The 16,719-nt window shown below is 37.4% G+C and overlaps 1 protein-coding gene and 1 long non-coding RNA gene across 3 annotated transcripts in view; one reads left to right on the top strand and one right to left on the bottom strand.

Moving 5' to 3' along the window:
• Positions 1-8,672: 8,672 nt before the first annotated feature.
• LOC115624743 (protein goliath) overlaps positions 8,673-16,719 on the top strand; it is a 46,987-nt gene continuing 38,940 nt past the window's right edge. For both annotated transcript variants that reach the window (XM_030519570.1, XM_030519571.1), the window contains exon 1: positions 8,673-9,546. The gene's annotated coding sequence lies outside the window, so the exon portion shown is untranslated. The remainder of the gene's footprint in view (positions 9,547-16,719) is intronic.
• LOC115624745 lies at positions 15,812-16,618 on the bottom strand. The gene is made up of 2 exons (XR_003995486.1): positions 16,508-16,618; positions 15,812-16,177 (listed from the first exon to the last, which is right to left on the bottom strand). It is a non-coding gene; the product is annotated as an uncharacterized LOC115624745 (long non-coding RNA).

Raw genomic sequence — 16,719 nt, 5'->3', positions numbered from 1 at the left:
GTTAAGAGTAAATGTAAATGTAAATATAATTAGAAATATAGATATACATAGACATAGGCTTTAAAGAATTAACCAAACCAACAAACGGGCGGACTAGAGACGGCCATCCATGTTGTGAGAAAAATGAAAATTTCAAATCTTAGAATTTGTATTAAATCGAAGCATTGAGCTATAATGTACTTAGTAGTATTGACGATGACTGTACCAAAATTTGTAATGTTACGAGATAAGCGGCAATTAGTTTTACACCTGTAGCATAAGTAGCCGACAATTCGTATTTGTATAAACTGTATTTATTGAAGAAAACGCGCACCCATTTAAATAAATCGTAGCAACGCACACGCCCACATGGGCGGACGAGCATTGTTTTACAAATGCAGGTAGTGTCGTAAGTGGTCCGTTTACATTTAAAATTTGTAAAAATCAAAGATCTTAACTCATTTCCCTGCGCATAATTCGGATTAATCGAAAACGATGTTGTATAAGCTCAATAAGACAAAAACATATTTTAATATTCATATTCTCAATTGAAACCTTCAATTAGAAACTTGCGCAACATGCTAATGTAATATTATTAGTGTAGATATAATGTCTAAGTGTAAACGTAAATTAAATATAAACAAGCATAAATACATAGTAAAAGTTATTAAATAAAAAGTTAAATGCAATTATTCATTAAATCTGTTGTTCTGTCCTTCGAACCATTAACGCATTTCGGAACCACTTCCACATTTCTTGATTCTCTCTACGTGTTTGTACGAAGGCGGCCCTCAAAGTCTGGGCACACCAATCAGTACTCGATTTTGTTGTATCTGAACAACTTTCTTTTCAGCTAAAGAGGATTAGGTTAAGAAATATTCTTTAAAAAAAAGATTTAATAATTTTTCTCTCAACAAATTAATTAATTTGAAATAGAAAAAGGAAGCCAATAATGCAATTGTTAAAAGAAACTGTTTGATTCAGTATCACATTTAAACGTTCATTCAAACTGAAACAAAGAAATCAAACAACTATCACAGATGAAATCGTAGAAAAAAAAAGCTGGCGATTGCTTCAGGACTCTATACCACTTGTTAATACTGTTTCGACTTAAAAGATTTCTGATTTCTCGTATGCTATATGCTATCTTTACCACAAGCGTGTGTTTTTAGATAGATATATAATACAGGATCTAACTAACGATAGAGTAAATTAAAGTTTACAAACGTATTTTAAAGGCCAGTTTTGCTTCTCCATGTGCTATACGTACCATATTCTTTTCTTCATATCAAATTTTGTCCATGCATTTAGTTGCTAATAAATAGAAATAACAGTATACGCTTCGTGGTTTGGGAGGGGGGTGTAGTAGGAGGAAGGGGAAAAGGACGAATATACGACAAAAAACTATACATAGACATAAAACAGGCCGACAGCCATTGATTTTTATATTTAAAACAAGAAAGTAATGCTAGAATCGATTAGACGTATGCATCTTTTAAATCCAGCGCGCTTAAATGCTGCAGAAACGTATTTACTCCCCTTAAAGTGCATTTATATGTATATTCGGTATACTATCAAATACAGGGGAAATGGGGGAGTATACGAGTTCAAAGAAGGTACGCAATAGTCTGAAATTTAGTAATTTCCTTGTATCGTAATAATATACAATTACAATTTTCTCTTCTTCTTCAAATATAATACAGTATCCTTCAAATCGATCTTGATACTGATGGCCATCAGAATCAGCTGTCGCGTCCGCCTCTACACTTACTTTTGAATCAACAGTCCAAAGAGTTACGACCTCGGCTGAAATGGGTTTCCTTCGATTGCTTTTGTCTATCACTTCGACAGAGACTTTATAGCAGAGGAATTAATGCTTTATTGAAACATGAACTAGTCCGCTGGCAAAACACAAATTGGTCTCATAAGGGTAAAATACACAATTCGAACAGTAAAACAATCAACATGAAAACTAATAGCTCTCGAATCTGTACACTTTGTTTCTTTAGTAATTTATTGCTAAAAGACTAACAAGCACAACGTTAACAATATTGGTTTGATGGAAGTACTAAATTGAATTATTCACGATTCAATGCCAGATTAACTTTAAACACTTGTATTATCGAGAGTCGAACAGATTACTCTAAGAGAGCTCATCTGGTAAGTACCTGGTATTTGAAAATGATGTTATCTGTTTTCATTCTAACTGGAATGTTACCATTCCACAAAATGTTACCATTCCATTTAAAATTCTATTACCTGAAATTTTGGACTTTTTGTGCGCAGTAAATTTTTCTGTTTTGCCTTCTCACTCAGTTAACCACAGGTGGCGGATTTGGTACCAACAACTTCCTATTTGAGCGATAGGTGGCGGACGCGTAACTTAGCTCATACACAAACCGATATTCCAAGCTCATGCGGATACTTTGCCCAAAGAAAAGCTGATGTCTATAGTTATGTAGCAATCAGCTTTAAGTGGGATGAAAGCAGCCGTTTGAAATGCATCATGTGTCTCTTTCTTATAACTTACAATTCTATTTCTATCTAAGTTTATTACTATTTTTAACAATATTCAATATTGAATAATGCATGTATTTATTATTTTTATCTTTCCAATAATTTCTCTAAATGCATTTAAAGTGACAGCTAATCTTTTGTTTGCGAACTGTGGCCTATATTTTGCCGTGAGCTTGGGTTTTTTTTTCGGGATTTTATTTTTTTGAATTCTTTTTCAATATTTTTAAATTATGTCTATTTTCTTCAATATGAGAATATCATTTAGTGTAGTTTCCGTTAGCCCTTAAATGGAAAGTAATAAATATTTAAACAGATTAATAGATTGGTTTGTCCACCAAACCAAACTTAAGAGAGAGATTAATTATTGTATTTTCATTATTAATCAAAATTATAATTCAGAGGCTTGAGCAACTTCTATTTGCCATTTGAATAATGTAATTTCTCCAAGAATGAATTTATTGTGAATTTATTTTGTATTAAGTGTATCAACAAATCAATTAATTGAATTCCACCTTTTACTCTTTTTATTTATTTCTTTTTCGAAAGTCTGGTCATCGGTTTAGTATGTTTAGTTTAGTACTAGTTTTAGTCGTTTATTTTCTACAAATTTTTCTAGATATTTACTCAACATTAGGCGGTTCTGCAGCTTTAGAAATTGATGTTATCGCCAATATGTTGTTATTAGAAAGGTAAATTCCGATAATGCTATATATAATATGTACTCAATTTTTTATAACCTGTACGTACTTGAGGGAAAAGGGAGTTCGCTAAGAGGAGAGCGCAGCCCACTGATCACCGGCTGCTGGGCGTAATTCCCCAAAGTATAAATATATAATATAATCAGCATGATGAGACAAATCGATCTATCCATGTCTTAGGCTAAATGACTTGATTTCTGAAACAACTCAACCCTTGTACAGAATTTCGTCAATACTGTCCCCAATTCGAAAGCTATATAAACTGCATACTTACTTCTCTAATACACCATATTTCAAATAAGTCCCAAGAAAATTTATTAGCGAAATTATTCGAACTTTTTACTTTTACTTCTGCTATGGGCCATACTACTTACTTGTATATCATTACATGACAACGCCGACAACGGAGGTGCTTGGTGCAGTGCTGGGTATAGGGTATTTGACTGTCGAGATTGCTCGAGTCTAATTTTCTCTCTTTACAATATTCGGAATAACGCTTTATTTATATAATGCTAGCCTATAATTAAAAACTTAAAACTAACAGAAGAGATTATGTTAGCAATGGCTTCCAGGGCCTTCAGCTAACTTTGTATGCACCTTTTACTGTATTAAAGAAAAAACTAGTATGAGGAGAATGCTTAAATTTTTAATAATACTATATACTCGTATGTGCAAAGTCATAAACTTTAACTGAAAGTTATTTCTACTGCACATATTTTACTAAAACTTGCTCAAAGTTTGAAATTAAACTTATGCATGTAAGTGACTTTACCACAAATATCAATTTTACTAAATTTAGTTATACCTTTTAACTCGTATATATGATCAAATGGTCACTCATTATAATACAAGTGTGTTCTCGAATAAAATTATTAAAGTAACTACCGAAGTAGTGGCTGCTCCAACTGATTATACATTTATGTATGTATGTACGTGTAGATGAATCTACCTGCCACCAATTTGTGAATACAAACGTTAGACTCCAATATGAGTTTGCATATTCACATAACCGGAAATTAATTTCGGCCATGTTTGTGTGCTAACAGTATGGTCGGTCTGGGGAGCAAACGAAATTGCAATCAATGCTGATGTCCTGCAACTCGAATTCAATTCGCAGGACGCTGCACTTGCTGTCTTTTTTTGATTACTTTCTTGACCAGCCACATGAATCTGTGGTCAGGTCATGTCAAGCAGAAACTGTTCATGTTCAGTCTTGTCGCGACATCAATGCATGCAGTCTGCCACCCAGCCCCATCCCCTCCCCATCCCCTCCCCATCCGCTCCCAAACCACCAACTCGGCCATGCAGGAACTGCCATATTGGTTGCCAACGACTGTCGCACATGCAGGTGGCAATCCCCAGCCAATAATCCACCATCCAGAAGCAACAACTGTGTGCAGGTGACAGCTGCCATGAGAGTCCTCTGCGTTGCTCCAGCGACAACATAATGCAGACACACATACCAAGCCCGCTGTTCGAGCTTTCCCTGCCCTGCCCCGCCCCGCCCCCATCGAATGCGGCGCGAGTGCATCTGAGTATGGCACCACATCATCATCCCTGCCTTTGAGCCACAAAAGCCAAGCCGGCGCCTTTGGCGCTGACACAGCTCCCTGCAGCCCATGCTGCTGGCAGGCAGACAATAACAACCAACATTGACAATCGAGAACAACGAACGCGCTGTCGGGGCGTGAGGAACTTGTTAAGCCCTTTCAACTTTTATTTGAGGTGATTACTTTGATGTCCAATTCGTGCTGACTTTGGATGTTGAGCGTTGGAGCCTATAAGTTGTACATATAGATCAAATATTTCCCCGTTTGTTATTTGCCAGCTAGCCTGTTACCAGTTCTATTTCTGCCAGCAAGGTAATTAATCGATTTTCAGCAATTATACTATCTAATAAATAAAAGTTGTGTTGCATTCCCATTCGTTAGGGAGTACATCAAAAATTATATATGTATACTTGTAAACTATTGTAGAAGTATCAGAAGTAATCAGAAGTCCATCAAACTTAATCTAAAATCAATTAGTTGGCACACAATTAGTTGGCTCAAATTCTATAAGTAGGAGCAAGTATCCTCTTTGTAAGGCATTGTTAGTGCCACAGTCAGTATGCCCTTCTGCAAAGGGCATAATGATTTGCAGTTGGTCTCGAACGCGATTCTGTCCTTCTGGCTGCCTTGCCGAGCCCACCAAGCTGCGGGCACGTGCCGCGGCGACATCTGCTCGTTACAGCTGATAAGCGGTAACCATAGCCCGAGCTGCAGGTACGTATAGAGCCGCAACGCATTGCAAGGAATTTAAGGGCTCACATGTTGCTGTTTCTTAAATTTGCTGGTAAGCTATGGATATATTTAGCATTGGTCAATGGCTTAGTCGCCCTATGGCGACGGCGCCTCGCAAATTGCCGACGTCCTTTCACTTCCCACGTAGCATTGGCCTCAACAATTTCCACTAGACTAGAGCGAACTGGTGTCTTTCGACGGCATTGTTACCTTTTGCGTCAGTCTGGCTCTGGCATCGTGTCCAGACATTACTGTCGTCTTTTGTCCTCGTCGCCAGTTCATAGCTCGCCGGTCATCAGAATACTTGTAGCCTGCTGTGTTTGCTGGCTGTCTGTCATCATCGTAACCGTCGCCACCGCCTTCACCGCCTTATCAAAAATTTGCATGCAAATGTTTGGCTGTGCATTGTGAGCACATCTAGCTTTTGTTCTGTGGTTCCACCGATGACTCAATCTGAACCGTGCGGCCTCTATAAAGCAAGCATTGAACTCGCGCGGCTCATCAGTCAAATGGCCCACAAATACTGCATTTGCCTCTGCCTTTGTCCACATTTCGACATTATCTTCATGAGTATGAACATTCTCATACCTACATACTTGTATGCGAACATCTAGTGTGAATAGACGACTTGAATTTACAGGTTGTTTCTTATTTGTTGATCTTGAACATCTTAATTGCGTCATGGCCGTTGTCGCTGTGGTGGGGAGGCAGCGACTTCTTATCGCTAGGGTCCACATACGTTTCGCATTTGTGGGTTGAGCAAACACAGAAATCTGAAATGGAATTAGCAGAGCAATGAGATCATGATCATGAAAGAGAGTCGTTTGTGGATGCACTTTCTTTAACCTTTTTCCTATTCGAATGCTGAGTACATGGGTTTTTAACCCATAGTTGATGAAGAGGCAACTGGAAGAAAATCAGTGCAAATTTTATTGCCTCCTTACCTCTAGTATCTATTACAAAGGTGTGTACATACAGTCATGGACCGCGAGATACATATCCTATCGCTTCTATCTCACACCTCATTTGAATGCACTTCTAACATACTCTATCTATTATTATTGCTCTTTCCATGGCCACCATTCGCGACTATAATTTTCTTACCATTCAATATGGTTTCCATATACTATTTATATGTATGTATATGTATGTATGTAAGTATGACATATATGGTGACCTATCATTTCGATTTCAACATAATATCTGCATCTGTCGAAAAGAAGCCCAAGTGAAAAATCCGGACAATGTGGCCCCACTTCGTCATGTTGATTATATATTTATTGTATTTGGTGAACCAAGCTTCTTTGCGGGTCTCAGTGCATGACATAAAAACATATTGTGGCTATATTAGTTTCAATTTGAAACTTGTAATTAAAATGGTTCTATTTCGAAGAAGAATCTGCTTAGACACATACAGCCCATATGTTTAATACGTACGAATTTTTAAGAGATAAAATAAAAATGATGATAAAATGTTTTGCTGCAATAAAATTAATTTAACAAATGAAAATCCTGATTTTTCAATTTAGGACGACGCTTTTCTTCACATCATAGCCTAAGGATGTACTTACGTTCTATGAAATAATTCATCCAACTTGCCCTTCGAGAGGCATAAAGCAGCATTACGAGTATTAATTATGGCAGAGCTCTAATTGCAATCCAACTACGCTATGCACTAGGTATTCTGGCTATGACCCATCTCCGAGCACCGTTTATGCGGGTCACATGGCAGTGACCTTCCCCTCCCCCTTGCCTCACCCAAACACCTATAGTTCACTTGGTGTGCCGCAAGCCAGCGGCAAGTGCATTGCCACCCATAAAGTACAAGATTGTGACGACAATGCCAAAGCAAAGCAAAGCAAAGCCAAGCAAAGCAAAGTGAAGCGAAGCACAAAGGCCTTCAATCTAGCCGGCAGCCCCAAAATGAAGAGCCCCCAGTACCCTACCCCATCCTCTAACGGCATTAGAAAATGCGCCGGCATGTGACGACGAGGGCGGCACATGCAACACCGCGCTAAAAATAACAGAAGCCACTGCCAGGCAAATGCAGAGCGGGTTGCGGCAAAGCCGTCTCCGGCTACTTGTGGGGGGTGCCTCGGTCCCTTCGGTGCAGTCGAAGCAGTCGAGGCAACGTGCACGTGACGGCTGCCAGAACAGCCGCGAAATTTGTGAAGAGGCCACCATTCATGACTTAGCGAAAGCACTCGCGACCACAAAATCGTTCTTAGCCAGAATATTTGTGGAGTAACAACACCACATTTATGTTGCTGGTTATTTCTATACTATATACAGTATATAATAGTACTTATATTTAGTACTTAGTACTTATACTTATAAGCTCAGCTAAGCTGCTTAAAATTTTAAAAAAATTGTGTAGACAAACGGTTTACGAAATAGTTCTCTTTGGAGATTATAAACTGTGGACTACTATTCTCCACCAACATTTTTTTACAACAATAGCAACAAGCTACTGAAAAGGACAGTAAGTCTACATCGTCATGTCTAAAAACATCGTATCTATTATCTATCTACGAATACATATGTATGTAACTAGCTCACAATACAAGAAAACCATAGCTTACCTGGTTGGTCTCTGGCTGCCCATGCCAGGAAGTTGATTTTTTAAGGTCCTTCTAAAAGTTGAATTTTCGATTTTCATTTCACTACAAAGTATAGTTAATGTCTTGTCTGGTCTGTCTTTTTCAGCACAGAATGCATTTATGCTGATTGCCCCAAAAACTTATTTAGTTAACTTTTAGAACATGGAAAACAAGAATTAAATAAATATACATGTATATATAAATCCCCCGTAACGTGCGCGATTCTTTAACATGCTTTGTTTTAACATATGTATGTACACATACACTACTACTACTAAGTATACCCCGAAGTTAACCTTTTAAGCGACGAGGCTTCTTTAGTCGAAATCTTCGAAATTCTTTATTCTACATTGACGACGCCTTTGATGTTTCCAACTTTCAACCAGCGCGCTGGAGTGGCAGTTCCACATTCAATCTCACTTTCAGCGAGAGTTCCACATTCAATCTCACTTTCAGCTTGAGAGCGCATGTGCCTACCACCGTGCTCTCTGTCACTGTCTCTCTCTCCCTCTTTATGTCTCTCAATTCAGTCGCTTGCCGCCTGCTGTTAGCGTTGGGCGAACGAGCCGAATCAGTCGTATCTGAAACGAGTTGGATAACAGGTCCGATCCGGTGGCGTTCCACTCGCTGCGTATCGCTACCCCACACTGCGACTCAGCGTGTGCGTTCAATTGGGTTCCGTTTGTCGTCGCAGTCGCGTTTTTTGTGCGTGTGAAATGAAACTTTAAAAAACGTAGGAAAATACGATAAATAAATGAGTAAAATAGCCAAAAGTAGCCGGAAAGGAATATAGCCAATTTATTGAGCTGTGGCTTCGTGAAGTGGTCATTGGCGTTGGCAGCTAAAATCAAATGCAAATGAGCGCGGCAAATAAATGCAAATAAAAAGTTAAATATATACACGTTGTCTGTATGCAATATAAATGAAAAACAAATTGCAGTCACGCAGCTTGAAAACAGTTTCGCAAAATAATTACACCTCCGCTACAAAATCCTAGCGCATTCGCAAAAACAACCCACAAAAATAGGTACATAAATATATAAGAATCATACAAGTATATAATAAATAAGAGTATTGTAAGCGCATTTAGTTGAAGTAGCAAAACAACAACATAGCATACAAAATACAAGAATATATTACCCACATGCAAACGAGCAATTGTTGGTATAAACACACGACAACAAAAAATTGTTTTCTTGTTTATTTATAATTGTCTCGGTGTGTGTGAGTTCGCCTGAGCGTGTGCTTGTGCTTGTGCGCCCGCGCTAGAAACAGCTGTTTGTGTGCTCTGCACGAGCGCAGCAGCAGCAGCAGCAGCAACAAAAGCAACAACAACAAGAGCAGCGAAGCAGCACAACTACAGCAACAACAGACAGCAGCAGCAGACGTCTCTGACCTTAGCGAGACAACGGCAATAAAAATATTAAAATTCAAGCCGAAGCGCCGATATTTAGCAGCACTCACTAAAAGGTAAGTCACACACCTGCAATTTACATCTATTGAAGTTAGTAAACAACTTTCACATCGGGCCCGATTAGCAGCTAAACGGCTACCTACACATGCTATATAACAGATATGTGCAAAAAGTTTTTAAACGCTCCGAGTAATGAGAATATTTGAATGTTTACTAATTCCATGTTCTTTGCAAAATCCAACAGTAATAAAATTAGGTGCTAATATTTCCAATATCTTAACGCTAATATAACTTTTTTAATTTTTACGGGACATAAACGCCTATTTAGCATCACCAAAGTGGTAATTCCGGCTTTATAATCCCGTACATATGTTTCAACTAGTATACACATGCACATTTAAAAAAAATTTCCACCTTAGGCTTTAACTAATGGGTGATATTTCCGATTTACTCGTAGGTACTGATTAGCGGGCTTGGGTTCTTAATATTTGTAAGCGATTGAGTATATATTAACCTCAATCATCTTAAATGTATGTACATAGATTTTCAATACAAACTAGTTTATTTAATAGGAATGCTTATTTAATATATATTTTAAAGTTAACAAATAATTACAAGAAGTTTAATGCGGCACTTTCACAAACAGCTGAATGGACTACTGCACCAGATCAGTAAAGTGCCAGTAAGGCATACTGCTATATATATACTATATATATTATATTATATTATATTATATTATATTATATTATATTATATTATATTATATTATATTATATTATATTATATTATATTATATTATATTATATTATATTATATTATATTATATTATATTATTTCCGATATTCTACATGACCAAATTAACTAGGTTTTCAGCGGTTATGTGGTGTAACCACAAATTGTAGGCACTCGATGTGATTCAGGGTTCATGAAGCTGCATATATATGTAATAGATGTAAGAGATATGATAGCCATTACATCATTGACAAAAACCAATCCAGTTTAACAAGTAACTGCTTCAAAAGATATAAGCAAGTAAGGAATGCTTGCTCAGAAGTCGAGTGGCTCAACTCTTATATACGCTGTACTTATACAAAAACAAAGAAAAATTTGTTTAATATTTTTACTCAATACATGAAATGTACAATAGTACATATATTAGATTTGCGGGAGGTAAAAAATGTGGCATGCAGAAGGCGTGACAGTCCCCACAAAGTATATATATTAATTCTTGATCAGCATGACAAGGCGAGTACCCTATGTGTGTACGGTATACGAATTTGTTGTATTTTTTTGTATGCATCCCCCCCAATTCTCCCCTATAAAGGGTTTTCGGAAATGCTGTTCGTTTAATCATCGATATCTCCGAGACTATGTGAGCTGGAATCCCATAATTTTAATCCAAGATGCCTTATATGAATACGCAGAAAATAGTGATTTTCCATAGCTCCCTAATTCTTGGAATTTTTCACTCAAATTCTACAAATACCTCCAATTAGTGATTATGATAGGTCAATTCGAAAGGAAGTTATAGCCATAAATGTAATCTCTTAAAATTAAAATTTTGATAAAATAATGCACGCTGCGTGAAATTAATAATTTATGCATTGATCAAATGAAAAAATTCAAGAAATCCAACTCAGTTCCATTTTAAGGCAAAATAGTGCGTCATAATAATAAAGGTGTGATCGACTTCATATTGCGTACACCGTTCAATACACTGAAGGAGACTCGATAAACCAAAAAAGAATATATGTTCTCGATCAGAATGACAAAACGAGTAGATATAACCATGTTCGCCTGATAAGATAATATATGAATAACCAAACTTGGTATTCATATTATCCTAAGGTTTACGCATAGTATAGAACTATGCAAGGGCGTAGTCAGCTTTTACAAAAGGGGGGCCAAAAAATTAAGATTTTAATCAAATAATGCACGATGCATTTAAAAAATATATTATGCATATGATCAATGCAAAACTTCAACAAATCCAACTCAGATCCATCCAGTATGTATGTATTTTTCTGATGTATAAAGGTTATCATTCCATTCGTGCTTTAATTTATTTGTATTGAGCCACCCATCAGGGCTCAAGTTGTTTAATGGAAAAAATATATTAATAGGTATATAGCGGCAACTTCGAATTAAAATTGTATTAAATCAGTTGGCCGGGCAGTGCACTATGAATGAAGTGTATAAGCTAGGATAGATAGAACTGGCTTAACGCCTAAGTGAAGCGTGCAAAATTGACAAAATTCTATTAAATCCAGTGCTCTAACGACTTAATTGTTCATTTAGAAACAATAGCCCGAAATGAAAAGTAAAATCTCTGCTGATTGTATCGATGACAAAGGGCAAACGAGTTTCCCAAGTAGTCTAAGTATACCACAAAACGAAGCGGCTAAGCCACAAAACTAAGTTGGATCTTGAACTGGCAAAGACTTCATGAGCACAATGGACATATGTACAAGTACTTGTACATGTGTATATAAATATGTATGTGCATGAGAACATGCTCGTGCATACGAATGTTGAGCTGTAGGAACAACGAATATGCTGGCGCTTGGTGCTTCTTGGAAAAATCAATAAAAACGCACGCGACCAGTCTGAGTTTCCATGCCCCGCCCACCAACATCATTCCCTTGCCAATAACAATCCTATGCTGTGATTGCTGTTGGACCCATTAACATTTTCTTCTTTTTTTTGCCTTCTTTATCAATCAACAGTTTCCCGAATTCGCTCGCAAAACAAAGAGTACTTTGACATCGGCAGCCATCGACAATTTGGTTTTTAATTATCCGAATGACAGAAATGCGACGAGTTAACAATTCGTACCAAAGAACACTAAGTGCCTTTATCAAGTGCATTTAAAATAAACGACTAGGTTCTCGTCCCTCTCCTCCTCCCTTCCACATATAGACAGTCAGTGTCATCGAAACGAAAAGGAAAAGGGAACATGAAGAGCGCCATCAACAGCAACAGCAACAACAACAACAACAACAATATTTGTCTATTTCAGTTTTAACTTTTTGGCGCTTTGTTGCCGATAACAACAAAAAGCATGCATCGTCCCCACAATTCGTGATTCACGCAGGCGCAGGGAGCGTGAGCCGCTTAGACTAGGGTCGCTCTCAATGCCACATCGACGCTTCGCTCTTCGGCGTCCATTGAATGTGCAGCATGCGAGGCTGCCAGCGCTTTCAACCAAAATTACAGCGTTGTTGTTTTTGCTCTTATATTTGTCATGACTGTTGTTGCTGTTGTTTTTGTTATTGTTGCTTCATTGTTGTGCCGTTTTTTGGCAAGCGAACTGTGTCGCTTGTATGTATCTTTAGGTTGCACTCAGGCAAAAGCAAAAGCAAAAGCAGAGGCAGCTGGCAATCTGATGGAGCTCTGAGGCGCTCGGCTAGCAATTGCACTAACAAATGCGCGAAAATTCAAAGCACGAAATACTAAGAAGGCGAGATGAATACTGAGATGAAAAACGAGTTTTTCATGAACCAAAAAACGTTGCTAACAATGCGTAGAAAAGTGCATTGCTGAGGCCGTGATATACATACGTGTAAGTGAATCAAACGATTTATTGCAAAATTAAATGGTAATCTTCAAGTATATGTAACTCTGTAGCACTGTGTATGGCGCGTGTCTTTGTATACAAACATACACATTTTCCCATTTCAACATACATATGTACTCGTACATATGTATGTATGCCAAATATTCCTGAAAGCAATCATAGATAAAACGTAGCTGAAAAGTGAAAGTTGCTGCAACAAATTTGACGACAGACAAACTTTTAAATTGTGTGGAGCTTGAGGCAACTTACGGCGGCAAGAATGAAATTAAAAATCGCAGATAGGATGGAACACTTCAGCCCACAGTATCGATCGTCAATAGAGAGTGCCAGCCGAAAATCAAAGAAATTTAAATTAAATGTAAAATGTAGAAGTGTATGAATAGTTTTTATAAATACCCGGCCTTACAGCTTTTATTAAATAAATTTTTGTATTTTTTATATCGAAGTCGGAAGCGAAATCAAAAACAAAAATGAACCGCTAGAAGTGAGATGCGGAACCAATTTACATTCATTAATTGCCGGAACCGGTTTGAATAATTTTAAAACAACAATTTCATATTGATAATATAAATTCTATGAAGTTTGAAAAACTGTGAAATTACCCTAAATATTATCCAAATATTGTTAAAAAAAATGTCCATAACTTTTATATTTGTTTACCGATTTGTTTCAATATAAATAAAGCAACACAGTCTAAGCAGAGATATCCACATTTCTGAAAAGTCAAAGTGACTTTTAGACAATTTTACACTAAAAGAAAGAGGCCTAGCAGACCGAACAAAGTATGTATCACATTATGGGTACAAAGTATAGTTGGTAATCGTATTCCCCTAAAAGCTCAAGTTTGTGTTTCAGCATCGCTCATTCCCCTTCTATTAGTGATTTTACCATAGCTCTCGTATAATAGCTTTAATTTCTTAACTATTTTTATTAATATATTTGATAGGTTTTCAGTTCATTTATTTAGTCTTTGTACCATTTCACCACAATCCTTCACTAAAATCAACGGAATCTAACACTTGTGCTGAAACTACTGACCTATTCAGTTTCATATCGGTATCCGTTCACAGAACGGGAAGTGTGTAGTCAGTTCCGCTCAGCTTACATACACTGATTAATTCTAAGCCAGGGCCCATTAGCCTGCGCTCAGTAAGTTTCCCCGATTTATCAGTAGTGCATATTGCTTATTGGCAAATGTGGTTCGCATACTTGTAGATATGCATGCATAATGTTTCCATTCAATATCTAGGGCGGATATGTTTGTCAATTTAGTTATGGGTAATGCATCGCGTCTTATGGTTATCTTTGGAATATAGCGCAGACGTCGGGCACTTCAGACTGTGCATAGGACAGCGCTAAACAAGACGACAGAGGACTTAGCTTCAAGTAGGCTAACTGAGAGCGAGCAACGCATGCGGAAAAGCAAACAAACTGGCAACAGCAACAGCAACAAAGAAAAGCGTGCACGAGTAAAAGTGAAAAGCCAATGCAGAAAAAAGCTTCCGCATCGTTTCCATTGTGTTTGGCTTTATTTATCAATTGCCTGAGACTTTTGCTCAAACGAAATCAGTTTGTTTTTTTCTTTTTTTAATATTTTTGTTGCTGCAGTTATATTATCGTAAAAATTAAAACAATACAAACAACAATTAATATTGTGGCAGATGGTTTGCAAATTTACACAATTCTCTCGCTCCCGTTGTAATTGTTTTTACTTTATCCATAATGCCATAATCTTCTTGTTCGATGGGGCGATGGGCGCAAGGGTGGGAATGGGCGTCTCAGCCTGTCTCTGTCCCGCTTCATTATGGCCAAGTGCATTGAACCCGCAGTTGCAATTATCTGGGTACTAAGTATTTAATCGTCATAGCTCTCGTCGACGCGTCGTCGACGTCCGTCCAACGTTGCGTGCTAAACTTTAAACAACCAGACGCCCGACGCCCACACGCAAGCAGCGAGACAGATAAACACACAGACCCTTACATATATTCCTATAGCATAGACTAGCTAGACATGGCTGGTCTTAGCCATGTGCAATGTAAATTGTTAATTTCGTAAGCAAATGGTGCCGGCTACTTTCCCACTTTTTCGCACAACTTAACAGCATTTAACGGCTTCGGCCTTATGTTGTGCTACATGCTCGAACGGGGGAGTCATGTCAACTGAACAACAACAAATATATAATTACTCTTCGTTTGTGCATCACTATTCATATAGGATTCATAAGGAACATATTGCAATTGGGAATTTAAATTTACTTTGGTAAGATAAGCTATTGGTATATATTAATTAATTAATGAAATCAACTTAAGAACCGGCTCACCTTCCACATATTATTGCCTAACAAATACTGCGAGCACTCACCCATATGGACAACTATTGATGTCCTAATAAAACGATCAATATCGTTTTGTCTCTCTCGCTTATCAAAATAATCAATATTTTAAATCAATATCAATACTTGGTTAGCTACATGCACGTACATTTTATTTATTTATTATATTTATAAATGCAATAAATGCCAAAGTCGAGTAGATGACTTTAGAATTCAATTCAATATATTCTAAACGTCGGGAAGTGAAAAAATTATACTACTTATTAAAATTAATTAGATAACCAAGCCAAGAACAAATGACTATTTAAGTTTTGTCCACACATGCATAACAAAAGAATATGAATACACGAATGTAAATGAATTGTTTTAAATGTACCAAAACTACCAAAGCTAACAATATTTATTAGCCTTGTTCATTTTAATGTGATTTATTGATAATTTGTGGTAGTAACTCTGCAAGAAAGCTTAACCTCAACTATAATTTTGACACTAACACAAACTTACAAGTAAAGTAGAATAAAAATGTAACTCAGATAATTATCTTTACTTTTTTAAAGTGCGGCTTTTCGGAAGAAAATGCTAAGCATATTTTTAGCTTAGCATTTCATTATTAGCTTCTGCGGACTCTGTTTTCTGGGCCCACACCAGCGTGCTCTGTAATTAGTAACAGATGAGCATTTGCCATGATCTGCATTAAGCATGCAAAGTGGGGGACATCCGGGTCGAGATGCAGGGCAGGGGCGAGCAGCATTTATGTTAAAGCTTCCAAGCTTCGTGTCTGGCAAATTTGATTTAAATGTTTAATCGCATGAAAAGATTGTGTTGCCGTGCAGGGAAAGTCCTGTGTTTGTTGGCTACATATATGTACAAGTATACACGTACCCGTGCAGTTTAATCAGAGTATGCGTGTTTGTGAGCATTTCACATTACATCACATGTTTCCATGCACACACATGCACACACACACACACACACATATGTGCATATGTTTGCACATATTTACTTAATTACATTAATCGCCTTGTCGTACAGTCTGAACGAGTATGTATACGTACTTGTAATTGGTTTTGCGCACTCGAAGCATAAACGAACTCACACTCAGACTTACCTACATACAGGTTTATTCAGAACCCACACGTAAATGGGTTGAGAGACAAATTTGAACAACTTTAACATAGCATTTCAATTTAATCTTCATATTCCAGAGGTTGGGTTTGGTCCTGGGCGGTTTTACGTTCTGGCCAGCCACAGATGAATTGTTAAGTTGGCTTCCAAATCGGCTCTCGTATGATAAACGTATTACGTGTGTGCTACGGTGTG

This window comes from Scaptodrosophila lebanonensis, unplaced genomic scaffold (genome assembly GCF_003285725.1).
Source record: "Scaptodrosophila lebanonensis strain 11010-0011.00,11010-0021.00 unplaced genomic scaffold, SlebRS2 tig00000061-arrow-pilon, whole genome shotgun sequence".
NCBI lineage: Eukaryota > Metazoa > Arthropoda > Insecta > Diptera > Drosophilidae > Scaptodrosophila > Scaptodrosophila lebanonensis.
The sequence above is the reverse complement of the archived record's forward strand: the minus strand, read 5'-3'. Positions and strand labels throughout refer to the sequence as shown.